The sequence below is a fragment of the Cyprinus carpio genome, chromosome A3, assembly GCF_018340385.1.
Source record: "Cyprinus carpio isolate SPL01 chromosome A3, ASM1834038v1, whole genome shotgun sequence".
NCBI lineage: Eukaryota > Metazoa > Chordata > Actinopteri > Cypriniformes > Cyprinidae > Cyprinus > Cyprinus carpio.
Genome location: NC_056574.1, coordinates 2,743,755 through 2,755,721, shown reverse-complemented (window position 1 = coordinate 2,755,721; position 11,967 = coordinate 2,743,755). Strand labels below are relative to the sequence as shown.

Below are 11,967 nucleotides of genomic sequence, written 5' to 3'. Positions count from 1 at the left end.
TCTTTTGAAACCAACACGGAAGTGACTAAAACTGCAATTCGTCGACTGGCCGCTAGAGTCTGGCACTGAACTATGTTCTTAGGGTTTCCGCGGGTCTTTAAAAACTCTAAGTTAAATCGTTTAAATTTAAGGCCTTGTAAACTCTAAAATGATACAAAGTCTTAATTATAAGAGGTCTTAAATTTGGGGACAGAAAGACAAGAATTGCAATATAGATTAGTATGTAGATTAAACTTTAAAAGGCTATGATTTCACTGAATAAACGTGAGCGCTGCACATTTCAGAGTCAAGCGCGCTGCTTTGTTCTGCGGTTACCGGGCAAAATCCCACAAATTTCATGAAAATAAAAACTTGATCCTACAAGTTTGATGAAAATGAACTTTTGGTGATAATGAGCAAAGGATGTACCCTCAAATCAATAAACATAATTATACACTCTAATCTTATGCAGACTGTAATTGTAAATAATATTTCACATTCAAGAAAATATCTGGAAAATGAATAGTAAGCTGTAGGGGTTATAGCCTAACATTAGAATCTAAAATATGTGAAAACTTAAGCTCATTACACCCTGTTCAAATAATGATTTGTGTCTTATTTGCTCAGATTAATATCCTAGCTGGCATATTTTGTACTTTTTGAATTGTTTCTCACTCCCTATGGACCCCACTGAAAACAAGATGGCCTATCTCAAGGGGCTGTCCTTAATGAAGTAGAAATTACAAACGTTACAACTCAGTGTGGTCTTAACGAGGGTAACACGGCTCAGCTTTTATCAATGTCTGTGATTGCTGGCTGGTCTATTTATGAAGGCTTGTTAACAAATATCCTACAAACACAGAAAATGGAGAAAAAAAAGGAATCGCAAGCCGAACTGGACTGAGGAGCAAGGTTTGTTGCTGGCCCAGTTGGTGAACGAACATAAAGGTATGTTACGAGGAAAATTTGGCCCAACTGTCACTAGCCAAGGCAAGAGGCGCACTGGGACACATTATCCCAAACAATCAATGCCTCTTTTCCACTGGTGGTGCGGACAGGCGACGATTGTGAGAAAAGGTGGTATGTGCTGCAGTCCAAGGCAAAAGATGAGATTGCAGCACACAAACGGGAATCCTCACTCACAGGTGAGCAAAATACTATAGCCTACCACATAATCTGGCAACTTGCTCCTGCTGGCAAAGTTAATTTACATGCCTAAGTACTGTGTTCATTGACTGTCTTCTTTCTAGGGGGTGGACCACCTGCAAAGCGGCTGTCCCAGGTGGCCGACACTGTCTTTCAAGTCCTGGGACACTCTGAGGTCAGTGTCACCGGGCTGCCAACAGGCACTGACACGTCAATGATGCAGTCCCTTGAAATGCAGCAAAGGTAGGACACAGGGTTATTCATATCAACAGTGTTTATTCATTGCAGAAGCCATTTCATGTGTTATCCATGCTCATTGTATTAAATTAATTTAATCAAAACAATAATTAAACTAGGCCTATGTATTTCTGTAGCATGGAGCCATCACAAGAACCGGGCCCATCAAGTTTGCCGACAAGATTGCCGCCTGAACCATCTGCAGCTGCTACTCGCGGCGGATCAAACACCATTCCCATCCGAAGCACCTGCTCCGTCAGCATCCCTGCAGGAGAGAAGATCGCAACTCACAATTGATGTGTTTGAACAACAACAAAAAAGTCCTTTCCCTTCAGGAGGAGTACTACCGCCTTAAAATTGAACACCTAAAAAATAAACCATTTACAGATTGTGTTCTGTGTCTTGCATTTAACAATTGCAGGTGATGTGCAGTAAAACTGTGGTAGTTCTTAATACCATCACAAGTTCTCAAAATACATGGGGCTACAGCTTGCCTGAAATGTAAATTTGTGAAGTTTGCCCTGTAAGGCAGTCCACTCTGGGCTAGGTTCCCCTGTGGAATGTGAATATCTTCTTCACCACCATCCTCATCGTTGTCTTCATCCTCATCCTCATCGCCATCCTCCAGAGGTTCTGCAATTTGTCTAACCTTGCAAATATTGTGTAATATTGCACAGGCTATGATGACTTTGCTGACTATTTCAGGCCTATTCTCCTCTCCGTGGAGAACATGAAAGCGCCTCTTAAGCTGGCCTATGCCACGCTCCACCACCGCTCTTGTTGTCTTGTGGGCCCTACAATAGAATACAGACCTTTAATTATTTGATGGAAATATTGCACTACTTGGATGCTCTAACATATTGCTTGTATTTCATTTCCATGATTTTTGTATTGTTTGGCTTACCTGTTATAGTTTAATTGGGGCCCTTGGTGTGGCTGGAGGTAAGGTGTAAGGAGCCATGGTTTGCATGGGTAGCCACTGTCCCCTAACAAGTGGCAATTAGCTGGCACATAGCGTCTCTCAAAAAGCTGTCTGATGCCACTCTCGGAGAGCATTCTTGCATCATGTGTGGAGCCTGTCCATTAAGCCACAATGTCCAAAATCTTACAGGCCGCATTGAACACTATTTGCACATTGATGCTGTGGAAATTCTTCCTGTTAACAAAGACTGCCTCGTCCTCTGATGGCGCAATTATTCTCACATGTGTTCCATCAATTACACCCACAACGCCAGGGAATCCTGCAATGTCCATAAATGCCCTTTTATGTGTGTGTAAAGTGCGGGCATCCAGCGGGAATGAAACAAATTGTGTCACAATATTAGGTTGTGACAAAGCTGTCAGTGTTTGGGTGATGACTCTGCTGACAGAGGATTGGGACAGACCCAAGTCACCACTGCTGCATTGTTGCATTTTCCCTGTTGCCAAATACCTCAGGGTTGTGATTACTTTCTTCTCCGGTGTAATAGCGTTGTGGCGTCGAGTTGGTGAAGTAATTGCATCTCTAAGGAGATCCACCACAAACATGATTCCTGCATGATCCAATCTGTAGCGTCTCAATAATTCCCTGTCATCCAGTGTTTGCAGGACATCTCTCCTGCCTCCTCTGTTGGCCATTTTGTGAAGCTGCTTAGGGGGAACTCCTAAGCCACTAAAAGTCCTCTTCCCTGCTCTTAGCAGATCTCGCCTTAGGAGCCCTTTTAAGCACTAGGAATCTTGAGGAATAGCTTTTATATTAACTGGGATTTTCATGTCACTTTTAGGGGAAATTCTAAGAAAACGTCATGACTCTGAGAATTTTCTAGAAATTTGGCCGCTAGGAGCCACTTTTTGCACAAAAATTCTTTAGGGATACGGGCCCTGATGCTCACAGAGAACGAATGTGCTTTTTCAATAAGACCGTCTGCTATTTTTGCTACATATTTTTAAATGTGAACCAGTGGATTGAGAAAAAGCTAATGCATTATAAAACTCAAAAGAATTAAGACACTAAGATATATTCATGTACTTTAATATAATAATTGATTAATAATAGCCTAATTGTTTAAATTAACATAATAATTGATACTTTTGCCTCCTCCCTTATCTTAAAAATTGTTTAAAGTCTGAAATGTGAAGTGCAGGTCTTAAAAGGTCTTTAAAGCTCTTACATTTTATTTTAAAAATCCTCCAGTTACCCGGTTATTTTATGGTACCATTTGGAATAACTATTTATTTATTTATTTATTTATTTTTAATAATCCCTTTTTTTTAACTGTCCTCGTATGTTGTTTTGAGAATGTTCTGTAATAGAAAATAGGACCTCTGTACATTTGTTTTTACAGACAATGCAATTGAGATGTTTATTTGTTGGGGTGATATTGCTGTCAACTGACACCAAGTTTCCTTCTGAATTAGCTCAACTGCACAAGTTTTATAGTAAATAAAATCTTTAAAAACAAATTACATTAAATTATACTTAATTTCCTTCAGTAAAAAGGAAACTGAGTAAAACATCACTATCAAAGTTGCCCATCCCTGCTATATACTGAACCCTTGGTATAAAGGAGAAAAAATGCTGGCCCTCATCATTATCAAAGTTGCCCATCCCTGCTATATAGCCTATGAGCACTATATTAATATCCCAGGACACACCTAGTCCGAACATTCACTGCTGTTTATTACTCCGCATTGTCTGACATGAATATTCCATTCATTCATAAAGAGACAGCAGCAATTCTACAGCGGGTTACATTCGAGAGACAGGCCCATTGAGTTAGAAAATAGAGAAAATGAAATCTCCTACAAGATGATAAGTCTGATTAACATGACACACACACACACAGAGAGAGACATGTGAATACTCAAATTGAAGAATTCTGTTGTTTCAGGTTTCTAGATTCTAGGTTTATGCTTATTATTGTCATTTATTAATTTTGCATTCTGCTCTTTTTCTGTAGATTTCAAATATTTTAGTTCATACAATAATACATTAATATTTCAATCCCCTACTGAAAAAAAAATAAAAAATAGAAAGCATCACATTATTTGTAATAGTTTTACTGGTTATAATGAAACTGTATTGGTTTTAATGGAAACTGTAATGGTGCCTGTTGGTCTCTACTGTTAATTGGTGGCCTTCTGTTGGTGGCTTTTGTTAAAACCACTAAATCCTAATGTAATATGTCCCAAAAACACACTACATGATACCATTATTTAATGGTTTTAATGGTCAAAAGTTGGTGGTTTGTAGTGCTATTTGTAGTGGAAATCATTAGAATTTCTGATGATGATTGTCAGCAGGGTCACCATGGGTTTTGTGATGTTATTGTGAGATAGTAGCGGCTGTTTGTTGTTTTGGTGGGCCTATTTGGGAGAAAACCCAGGGCCGTTTTTCACTCCCAGTCCGTCCCTGTTCGGGAGTGGTGACTTTTCACATATTCCCAACTCCTGAGCCTGCTCGCCTGAAGTTATGGTTGAACATACTAAAGTTGTTGAGGGTCTAAAGCGATCATTTTTCCCCTGATGATTTCACATAACCAGGAGAGGATCACGTACGACTTAAACTATCAACTGTGCCTATGGTTTTTCCACATCCAACTGAGGTATATGAACAAGATCTTTGTATGTGTCCTTTTTATTTGTAAAGCTGCCCTTACGAAAAGTAACAAATAAAAATAAGTTTTGATGTAATAAAACCATGTTTTTTAGTGCTTCACTTCCATTTGTATAACAACTGTTGTACTACAGGCACCATGTTTAAACTATGGTTAACCATGGTTTTACTACAGAGACACAGAGATTTGTTGTAAAACCATTCTGAAACTATGTTTACTTTTCATAAGGGTGAAGTAAAATAATAATAGTAATAATAATAATGATAATACACAGTGTGTATTCAAGCTAGTATAGCTCCAAATAGTGTTGACTTTGTAATGACAAGCAATATATTCTAAGGAAAGCTAACAGGAACCAGATCAGCCTGCAGAACACGAGTCAGACGAAGGTCAAGAAACAGAGTGCCTTGGTGCAGACATCGGACTAGAAGATGTTCCACAATCAACACCTCAGAAGCCAATGAAAACTGGTGCTGAAAAAAACACTGGACAAGAGGACAAATTACACAAGCATATGATGTTACTATACTAACAAGTCCACAGTCGTCAGAAAAACATTCATATCCATCCGCATCCGGTACATATTATGCTCTTCCAGCTGTAAGGAGCCAGCAGTTTGTAAGTATGAGAGTATTTCTGAATTTTACACGCAAGCTGAAAAATGGCTAAATGTGCTGTTGGTATAAACAACTGCAAACTGAATACAGCTATTTGTAATGTAAATTTTTTGTAACTAATTTTACATGTCTTTACACAAATACTTAAAACACCTTCCTTTTCTCTTGTATGACGAAGCAGCTGCCAGTGAAAGTGAGTCTGATGACCTAAATATCAGCATGCTTTCATTAGATCCACCATCTGAAAAGAAGGATGTTAGTTTTTGTTCACCTAGTTCCACACCTGCCTCCAGTACAACCCCTATGACAGAAGAAGAGGAGGAACAGCCATGGCATGAACAGAACTTCAGGGAGCCTAATCAGCGTTCTTTGGGAATGTGAACAAGGACATAAAGGGCAGTGGAATTCATGTCCTGATGTGCATGGAATCCATCAAACAAACTTCTAGTGTCAGCAGGTACTGTGTTTACAGGGTCCATGTATGCAGACATCTATCACATCTATCATAATACATTTATCTGGAGATGGAAGATCAGACGGGTAATTTTATATGTAAATGGTGAATTTTTATGTGATATTATGCTCTATTTAAAGTAACAATAAACATTGAAATCAGGGTTTCTGTTATATCTCAACGCAGTCCTGGATATTTGGCAAAGTACACCATACAGCTTTATGGATGACAATACAGACTTGAGCTGGTGCAAGTAAGTGTTCATGACAATAGTGATATATGTTTGGGGTAATGCAATTTTAATGTTATTTTTATTTTTATTTGTATCATTTATAATAATTAACTACAAATTACCTGTGTGTAGACAGTAACAGGTTATGGGTCATATTCACAAAAGAGTGTTCAGATTTACAAACCTTGTAATACTGTGTCTCATTTGCAATTGCCATTTCTTTTTATTATAGGTCACAGAATCATCGACTGGTTTCAGGAGAGCACTAGATGACGATATTGGAGTAAGTGTGGTGACAACTGACAGATCCCCATCAGAGTATGTGAGCGGAGTGGAGCTGCAACAGTTTCCCCTCAGAGCATTTAATAATCACTCCGTGCTCACTGATACCAGAAACACGCAGAGGAACAATCATATGACCTTTCGGTGAGCAACAAAGCCCATTTGCATTTCATGTTGCTCCCCTTTGCTGCCATCATCAGCATGTTTTACAATTGCAAATCCAGCATGATTACCTATGTGGTCTCTTAAACATGAACCATCCACAAAATAGTCAACATGTGCATCAGGAATTGGTGTTGATTCTAAATCTGGTCTCAATCTGGTGAAAGCTAGTTAATCTGCTATGCATTCACGTGGTGATCTTTTATCCTTCAATGGTATGAATTTGGCTGGATTGACTGCTGTCCATCTTTTTATTGTAATGTATGGATAAGTTAATTAAGTTAAATATGTTATACATCTAGAGGGGTTTAAGACAAATTTTCCTTTCCAATTTTACACATTGTCTAATTTGGTGTTATAATAGGCAGTTGGTTGATTTTTTCCTTCCACTGCAAGTTTCCTGAATCATGCATATCCGTCATTTTCTGTTGGCTACCAACAAACATATAGAATAGTTTGCCATATGTAGGCATGGCCAAGGCAGCAGCATTCTTCTTGTTTTTCTCTATGATTCAAATACTATTTGAACTATTTGACCGCCCTGGCCTCCTGCCCTGCCTCCGCCTCCGTTAAGCCTCCCTCCTGGATTTCATAGTCTTTTCGTGGAGCGTCTGGTATCCACTCCACAGAGGGGGGTAATGTCACAGGGTCTAGTTGGTGTGTCCTTTATAGCCTCCAGAGGGCACACTTTGTCCTTTTGTTTTGTTTCTCTGGACTTCAGTTCCCATCGTCCTTTGCTTTGACAATCATGTCTCATTTCATTCAGCTGTGTCTCATTTACCTTGTTAACATCCTCCATATAAACCTGGTTTTCTTCATCTTGTTTGCCGGTTGATTGTTTTCTGTTACATGTTTCTTTATTCTGTTTTTGGATTATTCAATAAATGCTGCAGTTGGATCATCTTGTTTGTGAGTTTGCCGTGACAGGTAGCTGAAGGCAAATAAATGTCTGTTTTCCTCTGCGAAGGGAATGCTGGAAAAGGGCAGAGCAGAGATCAATTGCAATACAGTAGGCATAACATTAGTCAGCAACGTATGTGGATTTGGAACTTCAGCAGGCCAGTCTTCCACAAGCTCATTCACTGCTCTCAAATCCTGCACCAAACGCAATTTTGATTTATCTTGCTTTAGCCACTGGCAATATTGGGGTGTTACAATAACTAGTTGTTTCAACGAGCACTCCTGCTTTATTAACCCTTCATTAACCCTTCAAATGTCTTTTTGATGCCCTCTTCTGCTTCTGGCTTTTAAAATGTATTGTGGTTTTCTAGGCATTTTAGCTCCAGGTTTAAGAGTGGGTTAGCTGATTTGACTAATCCCACATCTGTGTCACGTTAGACCTTATTTCAGGTGGTACTTATTGTTCCCTTTCTTTTAGGAATTCAGTTTGCTTTGTCTGACGCCTTTATCTTTATTTTAATGTTTGTGTTTATGACCATTCTTGGAAAGCCTAACACTGGAGTGGCACACAAAATGTTAAAATATGCTTTATCTGCTGATTGGAAAAATAGAGGATTTTCTGTTGCTTCCCATTCACATTTTTCTGCCAATATTTTTTTTTTTGTTTTTGGCCAGTACTTGAAAGCCGATCGGTTTCTGTGCTCACACACCGAAAGCGCGCTCACAGAACGTGCCTCTCAGTGAGGGGCGGAGCCAGGGGTTTGGCCAACCCACTCAAAACAGTTTTTGTCCCTTTTTTTCTTGACAAGAAATGCATTTATTAATGCGCGGAACCGCCGTATCTCTTCATGACCACATCAAAAGGGACACTATTCAGATGCGTACTTCAGCTTCACCTCTGCGCCAGGTGCAAGTCCACCGAGCGCGGAAAGGAACGTGTGCAGTGAACTGCGGTCTGATGAGATGTTTTTAGATTATACGTCAGTAAAACACACTTTCCTGTCCTGACAGCTGTTTTACTGTGCTCACGGCACACACTCTTCAGCTTTACGCGAATATAAGGCGCACGCTCTATATCACTTCATCATAAATAAAGCTAAGAAGAAACTATGAACATACAATTAAAGTTCTGTCATCAGTTAAGCCATGAAATTACCAAAAAGGTGATTAGTGCATTCATGTATGTATAGCATCACATTAAAGAACGTCTCTCAAATGCATGTAGCTACTAAAATATTGTGCAATTCAAGAACACATAAGGCGCAAGCTTAAGGTTTTTTTTTTTTTTTTTTTTTTTTTTTGTAATTTAATGCACAAATATGAACACAGTGCACTTATACTAGAAAACGTGCGCTATTTTTTATTTATTTGATTTTTTTTTTCCACAAATGAAAAAAAAAAAAACATTTAAATGCATAAAATAACATTTAATCATTTATCATTAGACTTACAAATGAGAACAATAGAAGCAATCAGACCAACGAGAGAACAACAACAGTATACAAGTCTCAGGGGTAGCGCAGTAGCTGGGGTTTTTATTTATTTATTTTATTATTATCATTATTATTTTAAGAATAGAATAGAAAAGAAAAGAAAGGTGAGTGCTAGTATTAGTTGGTCAAGTGCTGGCGAAAAAGATGAGTCTTTAGAAGTTATTTGAAGATGAGTAAAGCCTCTGTTCGAATTGAGATCTGGAGGTCATTCCACCAGCTGGTCACAGTCCAGGAAAAGGTCAGTGAGAGTGATTTTGAACCTCTTTGGGATGGCACCACAAGGCGCTGTTCACTTGCAAAATGTCAAATAACTTAATTTACATTCTGGCATTTATGTGCTGTTGACTTCCGGCCTTTGTCTTTTTCTTTTTTATTAACCAGTTCTTATCACTATCTGCATGTCTCATCAATGAATATGCAATGATGGAGAACAAGCTTTTGGGGGTTTTGAGAACCAGAACCAAGCTGAGCAATAAATCTATATTCAGCCCCTTTATTAAAAGACCTGGAGGTGAGGAATAATACACAAATTGATATATTCACTCAGCATTACTTGATCTAATTCACAAATATCTCGATTACAATTTAGCAGAAATTAATTGTATTCAGCTGTGTTTTAGGCACTAAAACAGTCCAATACTTTATAGTCGATCACATTTCTATATTGAAATAATGAAGATGTATGTGCCACCGCTGTGTGAACATCCGGGCTCTGCCGCTGCAGTCAGTGTGCGGATGCTGAGTTCTCTTTCGCTTACATTCTATTAAGTTCTGTTATTTCTACACACTTACACGGAAAGTGATGTCAAAATACCCGTCTTGGAGGCATTCATGTAGATGCAGTCGGTTTTGTCTTAAGTGAACTTGAACAGTTGGGAGAAATACAGATGTGTTAAAATATTTGATCTATGCGTAAGATCTTAAAGCAACAGTGTAAAACTGCAGCCACCGACTGCGTCATAAATGTTAATCAAACAATAGAAAAGGAGAAAATTACTCACGGCTCTTGACTGAATAACTTGTTAACTTTAATAAGAATCATCTATATTTAATGTATACAATGAAGATTATTTTTACATTTATTATTGAATGAAATGTCTGTAGTGGGCTATTTCTGTAGAAGCCTTTACTACTGAAAAACTTTACCACTGAAATACTGAGAAAAAAAACAAACAAACAAAAAACAAACTTAAAAGTATTTTTGAGTAATATATTTATTTATCATTTAGCTTAATACTTGGAGTGTTTACTTGCCTTCAGTAAGAATGATAAATTACAATAACATAATATCATTATCTTTTGTATTGTCTTTTGTATTAGTGGCAGTTTCTAGCTTCAAAGAAAAATAATTTTTCTAACATCTTTGCAGCAATAGTTTTTATGGTTCCAAAATCACCTTGGGTGCATTATTTTCTAATAATTCAACAGCCCGTCATCAATTATTCCTTACATAACGTAATTTGTTGTAATTAATGTTACTATAAATGCATTCAAAATAAAACAGGTGTGCGTTGACTGTGTCTTATGAAAAGTATATGTAGGGCTTTTATGCTCAGTGTGTGTCATTGTACAGACCAGTTTTATCCCTCACAGCCTCATTTTCATCCAAGAACAAATTCAAAAGCCCTGTCTAAGGGGTTCGTCTATCATTTTTCAAATATAGTTTTTTTTTTTTTTAAACCAGAAATTAAAATGCAGCATCTTCTTTAATGGTTCAAGAACTGATGAATAGAAAAAGCAAATCGTAAAAATGATATAAAGTTTGTTTTTTATAGCGATAAAAGGTGCATTTTCTGCTCTTAAGGTTCCATTCACCAAGATATCCCCACCCTTGAATTTATACATTTATTTAAATGATGAATAAAGTCAAGTCCCGCCCTTTAATATTTCACATTTTTGTTCCACGTTTCACTCTGAAATATGTCACGATACATAAATCAGTTCAGCCATAATTTCTGTTACATAACTTTAAGTTTGCCAAGCAAAGCAGGATGCTAATTATTAATCAAAAATCAACATGGCAAGATGCAATAGAGGTTTGCTTTTGTTACATTTAAACGGTTAGTTCACCTAAAAATAAAAATTCTGTCATTAATTACGTTTCAAACCCGTAAGAGCTTCGTTCATCTTCGAAACACAAATGAAGATAGTTTTTGATGGAATCTGGAGCTGTGTGACCCTGAACAAGGAGATCTGTAAAAGGCAAATAATCCATCTCTGTGAGTCCTAAAGATGCTTTAATATCCACACACAGCTACTGTGACAGTAATCCATCTGACTTTAATGGTTGAATCAGTATTTTTCAATGTGAAACAACAGAGAAGAAAAACACCAATAATTTAAACTTTTGACTATTAACAGTCACTTCCAATAAAATTTTATACGTGCATGGGTTACAATTCACTTGTGTTATGCGGATTCTCAAAGATGGATTATTTTCTTAAAAATCTTTGTGTTTATGTCAAGAAAGAAAGTCATATACATCTGGAATGGCATGAAGGTGAGTAAATGAGAGATTTTCATTTTTTGGGGTGGAATATTCCTGTAAAGACTGATATCCATTACATAACATGCTCATTCACTGTTTTGTAACTTACTGTAACATGAACTGTTGAAAGGATCATTGCAGTGGTTAAAACATATTATGAATTATAAACATATTCTGTATATTATGTTCTTGTGCATGTTGTCTCCATCAGGAACAACAGGGCCGTAGATCTGCCCCCCGGGGGGGGGGGGATCCTCAGCCGATGAGGGCTCTAGTCACCAGGACCCTCATAGATCATGATTATCAATGAACATTTTTACAATGATTGAACATTTAGGAAAAACTAAAACATTGTTTTATGAATGCATGTTGGATAGCAGA

At 37.7% G+C, this 11,967-nt stretch overlaps 1 pseudogene; it reads right to left on the bottom strand.

Moving 5' to 3' along the window:
* Positions 1 to 1,374: 1,374 nt before the first annotated feature.
* On the bottom strand, positions 1,375 to 2,974 carry LOC109082013 (annotated as a pseudogene).
* Between the last annotated feature and the right edge of the window lie 8,993 nt (positions 2,975 to 11,967).